Source organism: Schistocerca americana, chromosome 2 (assembly GCF_021461395.2).
Source record: "Schistocerca americana isolate TAMUIC-IGC-003095 chromosome 2, iqSchAmer2.1, whole genome shotgun sequence".
Classification (NCBI taxonomy): Eukaryota; Metazoa; Arthropoda; class Insecta; order Orthoptera; family Acrididae; genus Schistocerca; species Schistocerca americana.
Window position 1 is genome coordinate 549,320,065 of NC_060120.1, and position 16,632 is coordinate 549,336,696.

A 16,632-nucleotide genomic window follows, 5' to 3' on the forward strand; every position below is an offset into this window, starting at 1 on the left:
CTTGCCATGCCATTTCCACCTGGCACCTCAGTTGGACCAGCGTTCGTGCTGGACGTGCAGACCGCGTGACACGACGCTTCACCCAGTCCCAAACATGCTCAATGGGGGACAGATCCGGAGATCTTGCTGGCCAGGGTAGTTGACTTACACCTTCTAGAGCACGTTGGGTGGCACGGGATACATGCGGACGTGCATTGTCCTGTTGGAACAGCAAGTTCCCTTGCCGGTCTAGGAATGGTAGAACGATGGGTTCGATGACGGTTTGGATGTACCGTGCACTATTCAGTGTCCCCTCGACGATCACCAGTGGTGTACGGCCAGTGTAGGAGATCGCTCCCCACACCATGATGCCGGGTGTTGGCCCTGTGTGCCTCGGTCGTATGCAGTCCTGATTGTGGCGCTCACCTGCACGGCGCCAAACACGCATATGACCATCATTGGCACCAAGGCAGAAGCGACTCTCATCGCTGAAGACGACACGTCTCCATTCGTCCCTCCATTCACGCCTGTCGCGACACCACTGGAGGCGGGCTGCACGATGTTGGGGCGTGAGCGGAAGACGGCCTAACGGTGTGCGGGACCGTAGCCCAGCTTCATGGAGACGGTTGCAAATGGTCCTCGCCGATACCCCAGGAGCAACAGTGTCCCTAATTTGCTGGGAAGTGGCGGTGCGGTCCCCTACGGCACTGCGTAGGATCCTACGGTCTTGGCGTGCATCCGTGCGTTGCTGCGGTCCGGTCCCAGGTCGACGGGCACTTGCACCTTCCGCCGACCACTGGCGACAACATCGATGTACTGTGGAGACCTCACGCCCCACGTGTTGAGCAATTCGGCGGTACGTCCACCCGGCCTCCCACATGCCCACTATACGCCCCTGCTCAAAGTCCGTCAACTGCACATACGGTTCACGTCCACGCTGTCGCGGCATGCTACCAGTGTTAAAGACTGCGATGGAGCTCCGTATGCCACGGCAAACTGGCTGACACTGACGGCGGCGGTGCACAAATGCTGCGCAGCTAGCGCCATTCGACGGCCAACACCGCGGTTCCTGGTGTGTCCGCTGTGCCGTGCGTGTGATCATTGCTTGTACAGCCCTCTCGCAGTGTCCGGAGCAAGTATGGTGGGTCTGACACACCGGTGTCAATGTGTTCTTTTTTCCATTTCCAGGAGTGTACAATTATCAAACACTGATAGCATTCTTCGACTGCTTAACTACTGACTAAGTAAAATAACATGGGTATTCGTATACAAATATATTAAAGTCCGGACACATAACGGCTATCTAACTGGTCACAGATTTAGCATCCGAGAGTGATCTGCATTCCAGCCTAGGGCGAGTATCGATATGAGAGAACACGCCATCAACTACCAACAATAAATAAGGTCTTACGACGCCCGTAGACGATTCATTTTCTTACAGTAAAAGACGGCCGTGGTCCCCAAGACATCCAGTCAGATGGATGGACATACAAAAATTTGCGCGATTACGTCTTGAGATTTTGATTTTCTCTTGGATTATGATATACTTGTAGACAGCTAGGCTACGCCTTGGGACTTATGTTGGTTTCCCGTTCACCTCGTTAATCTCCGCTGTCATTCATCTGCAGAGTCAACTGTTTTCATTCCGCCCGTCTCCCCATTGCCGCCATTGCGAGTTGTTGTAAACTCTTTCTACCTATTCCGAGTAGGGTAGCAAAAGATAAATCTGAAACAAAAGCTCAGCAAAGGCAAAAGGTTAAAAATGAGAATTTGTTTATTCAGAAGCAATACACTGTATGTCATAAATTAAACATTGAGCAAAATATTTTGTTTCAACTTAATCCCTCCTAATAACTGCTTTAGAGAAATGAGTTACGTTCATCATCAATAAACAAATGCGGTCTTTTACACAATAATAAAATATGTTAATTTACGTGACACGTTGCGAGACATATGTCACACGGAATGTTCGTCATACGGAAAGCTGCAAAGCTTTGATTAATGGGGTAACACATTCCTCTATTCGACATTAAATGTAGAGCGTACATGAATATTTAATGAAACACCTGATATTTTTATTTATACGAATGATACTGGTACAGGATTTACCCTTCGTGACACATTATAAAGTTTCTTGTGTAATTCAGATATAAACCTACAAGTACTTGACACATGGTGAGTGGCTGTTCTCTTCTTGGAGGAGGACGACTTTCACTCAGTCATCTTAGATCTATTATCTATCATGGCAGACTGGGAAGTCTTCCATACATCTCTCAGCAGTTATGTTCTTATCGAGGAGTACATACGAATTCTGTACAAACTCTGTGTGATAGAGACCTATTAGCGTCAGTTACGTTTGAAAAATGATTGTTTGAAGTTTTGTTGGTTGTGTGGTACAATCAACGTAATTATCTGCTGATGATAACAAGCACAGCGAAACTTCTGAGCAGGTTTCGAACCGCACAATAACCCTGGGTTCGGTGTGGGGTAGGATGAGTGGACTGCTGTGGCCTATTGTGGGGTTGTTAACCACTGAGGGCTACGGCGGGGATAAAGCCACTGCGTCGTTCCTAGGTCCCCTGTTCAATACAATACAGGGGAAGACGAGGAACTGCATTTTCACCCAAGCAGAGCCCGAATTTTTATGTAATTACATATTCTTTTCCTCTGATCCTATGGATGTGTGTGATGTCCTTAGGTTAGTTAGGTTTAAGGGGCTCCGGAACGCCCTATACTTGCAATGTTAAAATAACGCTTATAAATTACATCTTTCCTCACGAAGTATTTGAGGTAGGAAGTTGAACTTTTTACAGATTATTTATTGGAATATGGGCTACAACTTAACACAGGGATTTTACAAAATTTTAGTTCAGTTATTAAAGATGATTTTTTTTCAATTGTAATGAAAATTCACAACATTTTTTTGTAATTTTTTATTTATATATTCAAAAATATACAGTTTTTTGGAAAAAGGCTGTGTTAAATTATGCAGAAGGTACTGTGTAACATTTACTGAAAGTTTGAAATAAATATGTTTGGAAGATCCATAGAAAACATGTAATTAGTATGAGAAAATAAAAGTTTTGGGAATCGAGCGACAAAGATTGGATTAACCTTCTAGTGCATTCCAGGTCCATAGGATGGATTATCTTCATCCTCTGCAAACTCCTCCTCCAGCTTCCTCTTGTTCCTCCTCCTGTTTACTCTTGCTTGTATTTCCAGACTCTTTACAGCCCTGTCTGCAGCCCGAAGGCGTTCCTTGTCTAAAGCAAGCATCGCTCGTTGTTGTGCTCGTAGATTTTGCTACCATTTTCTTCAGTTGCAGTTACTGCAACACTGTTCCAAAAGGTGGTCATGTATGAACACTTATCACGTTTCAGTTGTATTTCACTAGCAAGTCCTACGTGCTTCATTATGGAGAGTTCCAGACCAACTTCACTACAATGAATACATCTTACACAGTTTGAAAAAATTCCTTTGAGAACCGACATATCTAATATTTCATTCACATCCGATTCGCCCATAAAACATTCATAGTTTTCACTCATTGAACCAAGCTTCTTCTGTGAAGTATTTTCTTTCCCACTTTGACTGCTATGGGCAGGTGTGCTTGAGAGGTTAGGTTCACTCACTTGGTTATCGTCTTTATTGTTTACAGTAATAACACATACCTTTGGCTTTCCAACATTTCTCCTTTTCTTAAAAGCCTTCAGAGGATTTCTAATAACTTTACTTTTACTCATTATTATACTTCAACAAAACAGAGACTCAAGAAACAGAATTAATTACGAATATTTTCGAGATAACGACAGAGTAAATAAACATGAAACAATCGACAATCACACCAGCGATATATATTGAACCATCACAGGTTAGCCACAACACATACTTTATCTCACATCACTAAAATGTACCTGATGAACACGGACGTTAATAATACCGTTTGACAGCAGTTTAACAGCGCCACAGTGGGTCACGCCCATGTAGAACACATTTCAAAAAAAATTTAAAAATAGTTGTAGTCTTCGGAATTGTATAAATTATATATCTATTAAAAGGTAATAGTCTGCAGATTCAGAAAACGCAAAAAAGTAAAAATTGAACTTTTCATGATTTTGAGCCTTTCCGGAGCCCCTTAAGTGGTTCTAAGTTCTAGGGGACTGATGACCTAAGATGTTAAGTTCCATAGTGCTCAGAGCCATTTGAACCATTTTTCCTCTGATCCTACCCGCGTGAAACGGGTAAATGCTCACGAAATATGCAGCCAGTGATACTTTACTGTTGCATATTTCTGAATAATTCACATAAATATATGTTTTACATATTTTAACTTTATGATAAATTAAATTACATAATATTGCTTTCTTGCCCTCCTTCATATTTCCATACACCCTCAGCAGGCCGCCGCCCCCTTAGAAAAATATCCATATCCGATCTGCCAGAAGAGCTGAAGGCAAGAAATAAATTATTTGTAAAAATAACGTTCTGGTGTGATGAAACGTGTTTAATTTCACTCTTATTTGGATTCTTTTACTTAATTCTCTAAGATTCGGAATTTCAGTTCTAAGAAGCAAAGCAGACACAAAATTAGTACTGCTTAGTAGTGTACAAACCGTTGTTGTGCGTGGTATAGCTTCGTGATGTCTCGAGATTAAAAGTCGGACAAACACACTACTAACGTTCCGAAGTTTTCCTGCTACTAGTGATTAAGAATTGGAGAGAGAAGGCGCTAAGAAAATTTGCCACACAGTATTTCTTAGAAATTCATGGTTGTTTGTGTTCATGATTCCTCCTGTTGCTTAAAATCATAATCTAAATTTAGATCTTGTGTTAGGATGGACCACCCTTCCACTAATGATGTTGAGATTATCCCATGTCGAACATACAGTAAGAAGTCCTAACTTCAGCAACGTGTACGCAGTGATCCGCACGCAAAGATAAAAACAGTGCAGTACTCTAAGAAGAAAATGTTGTTGACGCTGATGCAAAGGAGTACAAATTGGGCAAATGAATTTTTTCGTGCTATATGCTCCACTAGGGTTCGTGCCAACATCCATGTTAGACACTTCAATTAAGGAAAAGGTATTTAGATTTTTGCAGCAGGAGCTTTTGAAAAGTGTATGGTGCTATATAAATGGGCACCGCATATATATAGCCGTCCACGAAACAACGGGTGTGCAGTGACGTTTCATTCACGATTTCATTACTGACATGACCGAAGGATATGAGTCCTCAGACCAATTTCAAGCAAAATGCTGGGCAACACAGTAGCTCATTTGTGAATATCGTTGTGTACGCTACCCACATTTAATCCACGTTAACCGTCCGACCCACGCATTGAAATGTATAGCAGACGAAATGCACGGAAGCTGCTCAGAGGTAAATAAAATAATTTCGTACACCAAGAAAATGTTTTTCTAAACATCATATCGTATGTCGCTCTATAGAGAATAGTTGCCGAATGTAGCGTTGCCGCCCTAGTCTCTCCTAGCGAGACGGGGTGCGAGTACTGAAGCTGTCGGTTATTTTAATGAAAATTTTCTAGCAGTGAAATCTGTGATGACATATTTCCGAAACAACCTTCAGTTTCAGTACGGGAGGCACAAAATTCTTTCACTGAATCCAAAATCAAAAATGACCTAACACACGTTCACATAGACTTCGGCTGCTTCGGCAGGAGTATTAAAAAGTTAGAATCTATCGGGCTGCCTTAGCAGAAATTGTTAGTAATTATTGTGAATGTCAAATCAAGCAGACTGACATTAGAGGTGGTGTTGGGCAGGTGTGCTGTTCTTTTTTTGCAAGAATTACAGGCTGCTCAAGTTTTGCTATTATCTCCCCGAGTGGGGAGAAGAAGACACTCCAGTGAACTTCTCTCCGGGAAAATATTCATATCTCATAATCTGCACCATGTGATGCGAAGAGATCACTTTCTTACTCAAAAGCATTCGTTCTAATCGGCGACATTTTACGATCGCGGATAATTCGGAGAAGCAGCTGGTTGTTCATTACAGTTCCGAATGAAAGTTGAGGCAAGGTACCGTAGCAATTTCACTGAAGGGGGTTATTTTATTAAACTGATGAGACCGAAAATAGTTTTCCTTTTTTAGCGCAGTATTTAGTTTCAAAATAACAAATTGACTAATGTAAAATATAAGTTCTTAAGGTAGTTTTCGTGCTTCTGGTGCGTTTAAATGCGTTTTAAGATGTAACGCCATTCAGAAGTTGATTTAAGCTGAAATTATTGCTTCATGTGAAATATTATATTAAATATTTTTGTGAAATTACGTATTATCTTACACACTTTGTCCATTTTAACGAAAGAATTATGTACATATTTTGAGTGTTGACGCAATATAAAACTACTTGTTCTGCTTATAAGGCAATGTAGTTCGTCTCGCCACTATGTAAACGCGTGACTGTACAAGCGGCTGACCTCAGTACTGCATCCTATAGAAGGTTACTGCTGAAACACATCCCTTGCTTCAATAGACGTGCTGATTTAATCATCCATAAACGTTACAATGTTCTGGAGGAGATCGGTAGCTGTTCTGGAGGCAATATGCACATTACTTATCCCCCAAATACTGTGCCTGCCGCACTTGAGGATGCAGGTCTGCTCGGCCAAGCGGATGAATCTACTTATTCACTTATCTCGCATCCTTTCCACAAGAAAACTTACCAGTTGTCGGCACAAGTTGCTGCGTCAGCTAACTCTTCGATGTTAGGTAGATGACTTCCTGTCTGTTTTGAAACATAACATATTCAAAACTGGACATGCTTGTCGGCAGGGAGTAATCCGCAGCACCTACTTGTAGAAAATTGATTCATTTTCCATCTGTAGATTGCTGCTGTTGTTCCAAACACATTCACGAGAAGGATGGACGAGAGGGTGAGACATGTGTTAAGACATAAGTGAATAACTCCCGTTGTACTAGACGGATGATCTTGTTTTGACGGGGATCATCAGTCTTCCCACTTGTTCGATGTGGCCGGCCACGAATTCCTCTCCTAGAGGTGTTTCTAGAGGGTAAAAACTGTAGGGAATGACAGAGACTGGAATATAACCAACAAATAATTTTAGGGCGCGGGGTGCAAGCTCTACGCCTAGGCTGGCACAAAATGTGAGTTCGTGACAGGACGCATCAAACAGGTAAGTAGGCGGATGCCCGCCAAAAAAGTGATGGTAAGTTTGAACATTTTTATCAGTCTGCCGATTGTTGCTGTTATTACTTCAAACTGACCGGTTTCGAACAATGTCAAATTCATAAGCGCCTCGAGGCAACTTTTGGAAGTGCTCTGTTTCTTGAAGAAAGCACTTTTCATTTCTGTTTCTGATGGGAGTCTGCGGTATCATTTCAAAAGAAGTAAGCCTAGGAATACTCTCAGTTCTTTCGCGTAGAAGGAGAACTCGTATGTATTCTTAGAACAACTTGCTTATCGCACTGACTCCCTCACGATATAAACAAAAGCATTTCTCCAATCTCAATTAGAGTGAGATCCTTAATTTTGTTTTTCATTTCTTCTAGAGCTGCATCAGCTGAAAGCTCATTTACAGGAGTTGCAGTGTATACTGGCTTCATTTTACTATAAGTTGGCTGTAAAGTTTCTACTGTTTGCTTGAGTTCACTCCACCTTTGGCACTCATTACTTCATTATCCACAAAACGAGTGTACTCTGTACTTTGAAAATGAACTGCTGGCCGCTGTGGCCGAGCGCTCCTACGCACTTCAGTTCAGAACCATGCTGCTGCTACGGTCGCAGGTTCGAATTCTGCCTTGGGCATGGGTGCGTGTGATGTTTAGGTAGCTCTATGTCTAGGAGACTGATGACCTCAGATGTTAAGTCCCATAGTGCTTAGATCCATTTGAACCATTTTTTTAAATGAACTTCCACCAATCCAGCAGTATCCAAAACATTAAAAGTACCTGTTGCACCATCAAGTGCTTCAGCTTCATCTGTCAGAGCATCAGTATCCGGAGCAACAACAACCACATCAACATTTGCAATCAGGCCTTCAAAATTATCATTACCTATAATCTGAAAATCTTCATCCACTGTAATTTCGTTGGACGCTGCGCCATAGTTTGCTTGCATTTTCTGCATTTTATTGCCCGTCAGTGAATGAAGTGAACTTCACTCACCAGTTCCCCTACTAGAATTGTTGTGTTTGTTACAGCTATCTCAAAAGACGATCCTGTTTCCTCCCAGTGATATCAAAATAGATAGTTTGTGTTTACGCTGGCTAATCAGTAATATAGGCCATTACTTGCAGTATTATTGTATGAACTTTTTCCTGCAAAACCTGATTCAACAGACATTAAGAAGTGATCGATACGTGTAATGGATAAAAAAGCTTACGTGGTCCATTTGGGGCAATTCTGATCTCGTTTTAAAGTGTATGAAAAATACTCACTAATAAAGAAAATACAAAATTACTGTCAGTAACGTAGATTTACAGTACAATAATTGGAATTCAATATAAGTTCTCCACATATTAGTAATAAAATAAAAATCAATAGAGTCTAAAAACAGATCACAGGAAGATAATGGTTTAAGTACAGAAAATTTTGGAATTTGTTTGCGTGGTAGTTTGTAGCAGAGCGCGGAGTGTTAGTCTGGTAACCGTAAAGTCACTGATTCGATTCATGCTGGTGGCAACAATTTCTTTTTTTTTTTTTACTTTTGTGTGAGTTCTGCATTTATTACAAAATAGAAATATCAAGTGATAAGTATTAAATCCTAATAATATCTGGTTCTTTTTAATTTATGAAGCTAAATTATAATTTGATACAGACATGCTAAGTATCTTAATGCTTAAATAAAACATAGTAATGTATATTAATAATATTATTCACTTTCTAGAAATAGAAAAGTTTTTTAATTTGTATTTCGCACTTTGCATTTCTGATCAGCTTTTAATATATTGCGTATTCGCAAATTTATGTTATTAATAATTAGAAGCAGAAAAATGTTTTTATAAAACGCAATGATTCGATATTTGTTAATTGACATCTCTATTTGTTAATTATCATGGAATCCAAATAAGAGTAAGAAAGAAGTTGCTACTAGCAATATTCGAACCAGCGATTTTAAAAGTACCAGACATTCATGTTATCAGCTAAACTTCTGTTTATCGTTTCAGTTTTGGACTTTGTAGCACCGAAGAGAGTACGTTTGACTGATAACCAAGATACGAACGAGTTGCAAATGTTCTGCACTTAACAGAGCTCGGAAACATGATTTTACAACAAGATTTTTTTCAAGTCTGAGAATTATGTCTTACTGTATTTGGAAATTCATGACTGGGCGCTGACCTTGAAGCACAATAATTATGAAGGAAATCGAAGAGGTCAGAGCAGTGCGTAAGACGCCTCGTTAATGGAACTACCTGTTTATCTACACTCCTGGAAATTGAAATAAGAACACCGTGAATTCATTGTCCCAGGAAGGGGAAACTTTATTGACACATTCCTGGGGTCAGATACATCACATGATCACACTGACAGAACCACAGGCACATAGACACAGGCAACAGAGCACGCACAATGTCGGCACTAGTACAGTGTATATCCACCTTTCGCAGCAATGCAGGCTGCTGTTCTCCCATGGAGACGATCGTAGAGATGCTGGATGTAGTCCTGTGGAACGGCTTGCCATGCCATTTCCACCTGGCGCCTCAGTTGGACCAGCGTTCGTGCTGGACGTGCAGACCGCGTGAGACGACGCTTCATCCAGTCCCAAACATGCTCAATGGGGGACAGATCCGGAGATCTTGCTGGCCAGGGTAGTTGACTTACACCTTCTAGAGCACGTTGGGTGGCACGGGATACATGCGGACGTGCATTGTCCTGTTGGAACAGCAAGTTCCCTTGCCGGTCTAGGAATGGTAGAACGATGGGTTCGATGACGGTTTGGATGTACCGTGCACTATTCAGTGTCCCCTCCACGATCACCAGTGGTGTACGGCCAGTGTAGGAGATCGCTCCCCACACCATGATGCCGGGTGTTGGCCCTGTGTGCCTCGGTCGTATGCAGTCCTGGTTGTGGCGCTCACCTGCACGGCGCCAAACACGCATACGACCATCATTGGCACCAAGGCAGAAGCGACTCTCATCGCTGAAGACGACACGTCTCCATTCGTCCCTCCATTCACGCCTGTCGCGACACCACTGGAGGTGGGCTGCACGATGTTGGGGCGTGAGCGGAAGACGGCCTAACGGTGTGCGGGACCGTAGCCCAGCTTCATGGAGACGGTTGCGAATGGTCCTCGCCGATACCCCAGGAGCAACAGCGTCCCTAATTTGCTGGGAAGTGGCGGTGCGGTCCCCTACGGCACTGCGTAGGATCCTACGGTCTTGGCGTGCATCCGTGCGTCGCTGCGGTCCGGTCCCAGGTCGACGGGCACGTGCACCTTCCGCCGACCACTGGCGACGACATCGACGTACTGTGGAGACCTCACGCCCCACGTGTTGAGCAATTCGGCGGTACGTCCACCCGGCCTCCCGCATGCCCACTATACACCCTCGCTCAAAGTCCGTCAACTGCACATACGGTTCACGTCCACGCTGACGGCCAACACCGCGGTTCCTGGTGTGTCCGCTGTGCCGTGCGTGTGATCATTGCTTGTACAGCCCTCTCGCAGTGTCCGGAGCAAGTATGGTGGGTCTGACACACCGGTGTCAATGTGTTCTTTTTTCCATTTCCAGGAGTGTATATTATAGTGACCGTGAAACTGATAGTTCCGGTAACAATGAATATACGGTAAATACGAGAAATGATCTGGAGCTGGAAAAAACATCCTGAAGCCGTTAAGTCCGAAATAATGAAAACAGCGATCGCCTGACAGAAAGTAAATTCTCGTTAGCACATTTCCCTCTGTTTGAAGCCTTGAAGTTGTACGTCGCTGCAACTAATTTCTAGTTTTTCCTTTACCAATGCAGTGATTTTGCAATAAATACGATTTTAGTATATTGAGAACTGTTAAGTCTCCTGCTTAGCAGGAAGAAAGCGAGAATCGCAACACTTCACTGTTCGCTATACCTACAGATCCTTGATGTTAGTACACCCTTACGTATCTGTGTCGCCAAGATTTCGAGTGCTGTCTCTGCTTCCAAATCCAGTGCGCTATCTCTATCCTCTCCCAACACTTCCTACCTGCGTATTCCAGAGAGAATCACTGGGGTTCAGTTTCATTTTTGCAATTAAAATGTGACCCACATATTCTCATTGTTGCCGTAACGAAAACTTTGTCCTTATTACCATGGGCCAGCGTACATTTCAGTGACCATTGTTCGCAGACATCATGATTCCTCGCACCTCTGTTCTCACTCTAAATTATTCCCGTTTTCCGTCCTAACAGCTCCATAATTTCCCCAATCCTTGCAGTATTGCTGAACCTCTCAAAATACACTCAACTTATCCTCTCGCCGTGCGAGCCAGTTCATTACGTTCGTCATCATTAGCAACATTTGTCACGAGTGTTTGCTGCCAAAAGACAACACACAGATTGGAATCAACAAACAGATTGTAATATCTTCAAAGTACAACAGTCGTTTAAATAATTAAATATGTGAAAATGTTTAGTAGGTGTTTCACTAAAAAAAACTCTAGTACCGATGAGGGCCGACGGCATGAAAGCACAATAAAAAAATAAGTCAGCAGTTGTATTGGGAATGACGTGATGTCAGCGAGATAAAACTTAATGCGCATAGTAAAGACAATTTGTGTTTGACCACAGCAGCTACAATGAAAAAATAAAAATTCATTCTTCAGACAGAATAATTAAATTTGCAAGAAAGACATATCGAACATACCATGACTACACGCTCTTCATCGATGTTTTTAATTACGCGCGTGGAATCTGCTTGTGACATTTTGCAATTCAGGCAATTATCGGAAAATTACCAGTATTTCATAAATGCATGAATATCTTTAAGTTCGTGTGTAATAGCAAGATTACATGTGCCATGTACAGTTGACACGACATATGAAGACTCTTAGTTGTACAAAGATGAAAAACAATGCATCTTTCATAACTCTGTAGATAATGCAATAAAAATCTGTCTCGTTGATATCCTCAAGTACCGAATTCGTAGTTTACACATGGAATGGAATTTCGGAGTAATTAACAGACTGTAACAAAAGACCCACAGAGGTGCTCTAGATTGTACTCTCTTGAGTTCATAGTGCACACTATTTAAACGCCCTTTTTGTTACTACCCAGGAGCATTTTCTCACAAGAACTCTTTGTTCCAAGAATTTTAGTGAAAATTCTGTTATCTCATGTGCCGATCAGGATGGTAATTTTTTCTCGGCACAATGCGTGCAAAGCCGCGTCGACAATGGATGCGACGCGCCGTGCACAAGTTCGCGGCACTGAACACAGCAGATACGTGCACAGTTGCGTGGAATGGAGTAGAGGTTTCGTTACAGGGAGTGCGCGCGCACGTCAGTAAAATCTGAAGACGAAACAATGATAATTGCAAGTGTTACTTTCACATTTATTATCAGCTTGTAACGCCGGAAATGCATATCCTCCTATTTCCATCTATTTTACCATAAATTTTTTCCTTGTTTTGTTACCTCAAGATATGACATTTCTGTCTCTTTATATATTGTAATTGTTTTACTGTTTGTATATATATATTTATGCACTTATGTCGATATATAATTGGTTTGTTTCGTAAATATTATTTGTATTTTTACGCTGGGTCTTGCCTAGGGAAAACTGCTATCGAACGATTACATCGATGGGTCGTGTGAAGAATCAAAGTGTGTAGGATCTTTGGTAGTGTTAACTCTGCCGCGTGGAGCGCGGGCAGAGGGAGTCTGGCTGGAGTAGCGAGTGGAGCAGGTGTGTTGTGTGAAGCTCCCGCGAGTTGCCGCGCTTTCGGGGTTTGGCAGCATGTAATTGCGCTCGACTTGCGATGATAGTTTCTGACATGGTGTTGCGGACGGGAAGCATTAGCTGGCGCACATCAAGAGCCCGTTTCGTTTGGTGACTGTGTTGAGAAGAAGGCGCGCCAACATCCAGCTTCTGCAACAGCGACGGCCGACAATGAGTGACTGTCGCCACCTCCTCGATGGACGGCTTCAAACCTACAATCAACCAACAAGGAAGACTGGAAGCACGTAAGATTTTAGAACTGTATGGCAGACCTCAGCTTTTCAAATTGTTCCATTTGCCTCGCAAAATTACAGCAACTTAGCATGAACCTTTGTTGCTCATTGTCCCAATTGCATTACCAAGCAGGGTCCCTTCCTTTTCCGAAATCAACCCGAGTGTCGTTGAAATTCAGATGCCAGCATTAAAGTACAATCATTCCATTTCACTGCTTTAATTTCAAAGTTCAGATTAAGTATTCATAGCTGGCTACAATATTCAGATTACGCAAGCACAAATTAAGAGTGCGAGTTTAGTTACCGTATTTTAGCTTACCTGTGACATGCAGCTCAGCTTGGTACGTACTAAGTCTTACTATTGTTAATTGTTCAGAATCATTTAATTCAAGTTCAAAGCTAAATCTCTTATTTCTAAATTGAGTAGATTCAAGTAGCTTTTGAAATGATTGTTGAGGTAGTCCAAGACTAACCGTATTTTACTAAATCTCGATGTGCTTGAGATAGAAAGCTTCTTATTAATTTCAGTCACTAAATTAACTTTCAGTTTTCCAGTTTTATTAATTATTTGGCTAAATTAAGTCAGAGTGCAGCGAAAGTTATTACTTCTGACAAACTTTCAGTTTTCACACTACACGTGTCAACCTTCAGTTGCCACGCTTCTAGTGCTAATTATATGTGTAATTACCTTTCTTTTTCAGTTACTATAGTAATTGTCCTTAGGACTGGCGACCGTAATTTCCCCCAAATCTCAAATATCTAATTACCGCTAGTTAATTGTTAACGTAACGGCCGCACATTTACTTTCTCCATTAACTTTACCCCTTTTCAAAATTAATTTCCACCAGTTTCATTAGCATTTTTCCTTTCATTTAGATGTAACCCTTTCCTCCCTCTTTACCGACCGATTAACTTCGGTGACGATTGATTTTTCCCAAATTTCCATTAGGTATACGCGGTTTAATTTTTCACTGTCATTAAGGTCGATAAGTGAGGGGGAGGTTACACGTGGCGACCTGGTGACAGGACAATCTTCGGTTTTGAGGTTGTTCTGGACACGAATTTTGTATGGTGCAAATCTCGTAACAAAGTACTGGTTACGTACAGGCCGTTACGTCAGCCAGAATAAGTAGTGGGAGTAATCCTAATTATATTTGAGATTTGGCATTTATATTGAAAATTATTAAAATGAGTGAAGGCAACAACTGCCAAAATTTGGTAGACTAGGATACGGAACAATCAGTCGAACAGTGGGAAACGCGCACCGCGGTACCCATTGTTCAGGGGCAGGCGGCTAGCATGAAAGACGCGACCGCCGAAACGCAACAAAGAGCAGAAATGGAATTCCAAACTTTAGAAAATGTTTCGGAATCGGAAGTGAAAATCAAATCTGAATCCCTTGATGACGAATACGGGGGGACAATTAAAGAGGAAGCCGCTACGGAAGTAAAACCGGTAGTTTCCGGGAATTTAACTGATTTATTGGATGTTTTGATTAACGAAATCAAGAGTCAATCGGCCAAGCAAGAAGATCACGCTGCCAAGCAAGAAGCTCTGGCTGCCAAACAAGAAGCTCAGGCTGCCAAGCAAGAAGCTCAGGCTGCCAGGCAAGAAGCTCAGTCTGAAAAATTTGAACGGATGCTAGACAATCAGAACAAAGCTATTAACGCTGTTATCAACAATGTTGGAGTTGTTAACACAAAAGTTGATAAAATCAAAGAAGATATTGTTGTAATTAATACCGAAATCGGTAATCTTAAACAGGAAATGATAGGCGTTCAGGCGGAAATTGCGAGCATAAATACTCGTTTTAATTCCGAAATTAGCAGAATCGAGAAAAGTGTAGGAGAATCAGTTGCTCCGATCATCGAGAATAAGGTGACGGAACAAATTCAATTAGTGAAAAAAGAGGATCAAAAGAAAGTGGAAACTTTAAAGGCTTTAGTATCCGAAGTAGATACCAAAGTGACGAAGCAGGCTAATACCTGCGAAGAGAAAAAGAGGGAAGTGGAAACGCTTGCGACAACCACTTGCCAAGTAATTACGAGAGTGTCGGAATTAGAAAAGAAACTTGACGAAAAACAGAGCTATGTGCCAATCTATGCACATAGTTCGGAATTGTTGACGAAAGAGGAGCGGTTCGACCCCTTGAAAAAAGGCGGTATACACGCGACGGATTTCATTAAGAATTGTGAAAGAGTTTTACCCAGATCATGGACTGATGAGAGAAAAATTAATGCGATTATTGATGTGTTGGCTGGTGATGCCAAGCGTTGGGGCTTAAACCTCAACATTACGAACCTGACTTTTGACGAATTTAAAAATTTGTTTCTGGCTGAATACTGGTCAGAGCAAAAACAGCAAAGTGTCTGGCGCAAATTTGTCGTATCGAGGCCTTTCGATGCGAATTCGCGCGGTTCGATGAAGGAGTTTTGTGAGGGCTGGATCCGCAAGTTGGAATACTTGCGTGATCGCCGCACGGAATCCGAAATAGTCTGGGAACTCTACTAAAAGCTTCCAGATGATACAAAACGCTACGTAGGAAGCAATTACAGGACAATAAATGATTTCGTGGAAAGAGTGGAGGACGAGGACAATTGGCGCAATAATCGCGACAGTGGTAGAGGCCGTGGTAACAACAACGGGTACCACAGCAACCACAACAACGATAACCATGGGAATAATGCATACCGCAACCATGGCAGCAATAACAGTATTTGTTCGGACCGTAATAACAATCGGTACAATGCAAATAATAACAGGAATGACGGAAACCAGTATCATACTAACGTGATACGGGCTTCACAGAATAGTAATAACGCCAGAGGGTGTGATCAGCCGCCTCAGCAGCATCCGAGGAGCGTATCTGCTGGGACGAGACAGGGAAACCATTAGCCGCGCCGGTGAGGGGCCGACCGGGCGTGGAGAAATTTTGGCGGCCCAATAACAGGAGAAAACTCAGGTGTCGTCGTTATGAAAATTCCTTATGGAATAATCAACGGCGGGAGAGTGTGCCAGTGTTCAGAGAAAGGAGTGCGCCCACAAGTAGTAGATTAGCTGTAGACACGGCAGTAGAAAATACATTCACTGTCAGTGAGAACAATTTAAGTAGTCTTCCGGAAATCGATTATAAAGTGGCAGCTGTAATACCCACAGCGGAACTGGAGATTGAGTTTAAGAATGATTCGCAAGTGTTGAGAGAAGATCAGATGTCGGATAAAACGTCCGCCATCGAGCGAGGGGATGCAGAGAGGGATGAGGTCTGGTTAAGGCAGTTCGGTCGCTTATACGACGAACTAAGAGATTATAGGGGCCTGTATGAGAGAAGTGTTTATGGGGAGCACGTGCAGGATTTTCAGCGTCTCGTCCCGCAGGAAGATAGTGTTTGTGAAATGATAGAAAGTTGTGGCCTTAACCGGCAGACTTTACTAGAAATAGTTGATGTTAATGGGGAGCACGAGCAAGATTCGTCGTGTCTCGTCCCACAAGAGTTGGATGTTGAAGTAGTAACGGAAAGTTCTGGCCCTAACC

The 16,632-nt window shown here is 42.4% G+C and overlaps 1 protein-coding gene across 2 annotated transcripts in view; it reads right to left on the reverse strand.

The window, feature by feature from the left end:
- The window catches only part of LOC124596569, an 87,949-nt gene that overhangs the window by 13,772 nt on the left and 57,545 nt on the right, over nucleotides 1-16,632 (reverse strand). The gene's annotated exons all lie outside the window — the stretch shown is intronic.